The following is a 3,351-nucleotide window of genomic DNA, read 5'->3' on the forward strand; positions in this document are numbered from 1 at the left end:
CGCGGGTGTGGCAAGTAGCCAATCAGGACCCGGGGTTCCCCCTTCCGTCGCCCCGCCCAGTTTCTGCGGCAACGGGAAAGCCTGACGGCGGCGCAGCCAATGGGATGCGGAGGCGCGGCGCGGAGTGACGGCGGAGGCAGCCAATGGGCTTGCGGCGCAGCCCATGGGCAGAGCGGTGGGCGGGGGGATGAGAGGGGCGGGGCCTCGAGGGGGCGGGGCGTGCGGGAGGACGAGGGGACACCGTGGGGACAAGGGGACAGTTGTGTCCCCACACAGGCTCGCCCACCTCTGCCCCAACGACCCGTTGTCCCCCCCGTGTCCCCGTGTCCCCATGACCGGGTGTCCCCATGGCAACGTGTCCCCTTCTCCCTGTGACCCCCATGTCCCCGGGTCCACATATCCCCTTGGCCACCTGTCCACATGTCCCCATGTCCCCTCGTCCCCCATGTCCCCCCTGTCCCCCATATCCCCCATAACCCCCAGGTCCCCATGTCCCCATGTCCCCTCGTCCATGTCCCCCATGTCCCCCATGTCCCCTCGTCCCCCATGTCCCCCATATCCCACATACCCCCCATATCCCCCATACCCCCCATGTCCCCCATGTCCCCCATGTCCCCCATATCCCCCATGTCCCCATGTCCCCCCATATCCCCATGTCCCCCATGTCCCCTCGTCCCCATGTCCCCCATGTCCCCATGTCCCCATGTCCCATATCCCCCATACCCCCATGTCCCCATGTCCTCCATGTCCCCCTGTCCCCATGTCCCCACGTCCCCATGTCCCCATGTCCCCCATGTCCCCATGTCCCCCATCTCCCCATGTCCCCCATATCCCCCATGTCCCCACGTCCCCCCATGTCCCCATGTCCCCCATGTCCCCCATGTCCCCTCGTCCCCATGTCCCCCATGTCCCCATATCCCCATATCCCCATGTCCCCCATGTCCCCCATGTCCCCTCGTCCCCATGTCCCCATGTCCCCCCATACCCCCCATCTCCCCATGTCCCCATGTCCCCATGTCCCATATCCCCCATGTCCCCCATACCCCCCATGTCCCCATGTCCCCCTGTCCCCATGTCCCCATGTCCCTTTAGCCCTGTGTCCCCACGAGCCAGTGTCCCCATGTCACCTCACCAGGTGTCACCCAAACAGGGGACCCCCATGGGGACATCATTAGGGACAACCGCCTTCTGGTGTGATGGGTGCCATGGGAGACAGCGACAGGGTGTCGCTGTGGGTGACACGGGGTGACAGGGACAGGGTGTTGCTGTGGGTGACACTCTGGTGACAGGGTGTCGCTGTGGGTGGCTGTGGGTGACAGGGTCTGGGTGTCGCTGTGGGTAACACAGGGTGACAGGAACAGAGTGTCACTGTGGGTGACACAGGGTGACAGGGACAGGGTGTCGCTGTGGGTGACACAGGGTGACAGGGACAGGGTGGCACTGTGAGTGACACGGGGTGACAGGGACAGGGTGTCACTGCAGGTGATGGTTGCTGTGGGTGACAGGGACAGGGTGTTGCTGTGGGTGACACTCTGGAGACAGACAGGGTATGGCTGTGGGTGACACAGGGTGACAGGGACAGGGTGTCGCTGTGGGTGACACTCTGGTGACAGGGTGTCGCTGTGGGTGGCTGTGGGTGACAGGGTCTGGGTGTCGCTGTGGGTAACACAGGGTGACAGGAACAGAGTGTCACTGTGGGTGACACAGGGTGACAGGGACAGGGTGTCGCTGTGGGTGACACAGGGTGACAGGGACAGGGTGTCGCTGTGGGTGACACTCTGGTGACAGTGACAGGGGTGTTGCTGTGGGTGACACTCTGGTGACAGGGAGTCGCTGTGGATGGCACAGGGTGATAGGGACAGGGTGTCACTGTGGGTGACACAGGGTGACAGGGACAGGGTATCACTGTGGGTGACACAGGGTGACAGTGACAGGGTGTCGCTGTGGGTGACACTCTGGTGACAGGGTGTCGCTGTGGGTGGCTGTGGGTGACAGGGTCTGGGTGTCGCTGTGGGTAACACAGGGTGACAGGAACAGAGTGTCACTGTGGGTGACACAGGGTGACAGGGACAGGTTATCGCTGTGGGTGACACTGTGGTGACAGCAACAGGGTGTCGCTGTGGGTGACACTCTGGTGACAGGGAGTGGCTGTGGATGGCACAGGGTGACAGGGAAAGGGTGTTGCTGTGGGTGACACAGGGTGACAGGGTCTGGGTGTCACTGTGGGTGACACAGGGTGACAGTGACAGGGTGTCGCTGTGGGTGACACTCTGGTGACAGGGAGTGGCTGTGGATGGCACAGGGTGACAGGGAAAGGGTGTTGCTGTGGGTGACACAGGGTGACATGGTGTTACTGTGGGTGACACTCTGGTGACAGGGACAGGGTGTCGCTGTGGGTGACACAGGGTGACAGGGACAGGGTGTCGCTGTGGGTGACACTCTGGTGACAGGGAGTCGCTGTGGATGGCACAGGGTGACAGGGAAAGGGTGTTGCTGTGGGTGACACAGGGTGACAGTGTCTGGGTGTTGCTGTGGGTGACACAGGGTGACAGAGACAGGGTGGCACTGTGAGCGACAGGGACAGGGTGTCACTGTGAGTGACACGGGGTGACAGGGACAGGGTGTCACTGCAGGTGATGGTTGCTGTGGTTGACAGGGACAGGGTATGGCTGTGGGTGACACTCTGGAGACAGACAGGGTATGGCTGTGGATGGCACAGGGTGACAGGGACAGGTTATCGCTGTGGGTGACACAGGGTGACAGGGTCTGGGTGTCACTGTGGGTGACACAGGGTGACAGGGACAGGGTGTCACTGTGGGTGACACTGGTGACAGGGTGTCATTGTGGGTGACACAGGGTGACATGGACAGGGTGTTGCTGTGAGTGACACAGGGTGACACGGTGTTACTGTGGGTGACACAGGGTGACACGGACAGGGTGTCACTGTGGGTGACACAGGGTGACACGGTGTTACTGTGGGTGACACAGGGTGACACGGACAGGGTGTCACTGTGGGTGACACAGGGTGACACGGTGTTACTGTGGGTGACACTCTGGTGACAGGGACAGGGTGTTGCTGTGGGTGACACAGGGTGACAGAGACAGGGTGTCACTGTGAGTGACACGGGGTGACAGGGACAGGTTGTCACTGCAGGTGATGGTTGCTGTGGGTGACAGGGACAGGGTGTCGCTGTGGGTGACACTCTGGAGACAGACAGGGTATGGCTGTGGGTGACACAGGGTGACAGGGTGTTGCTGTGGGTGACACAGGGAAACAGAGTCTGGGTGTCGCTGTGGATGGCACAGGGTGACAGGGACAGGTTATCGCTGTGGGTGACACAGGGTGACAGG

This window comes from Columba livia, unplaced genomic scaffold, assembly GCF_036013475.1.
Source record: "Columba livia isolate bColLiv1 breed racing homer unplaced genomic scaffold, bColLiv1.pat.W.v2 Scaffold_469, whole genome shotgun sequence".
NCBI classification, from domain to species: domain Eukaryota; kingdom Metazoa; phylum Chordata; class Aves; order Columbiformes; family Columbidae; genus Columba; species Columba livia.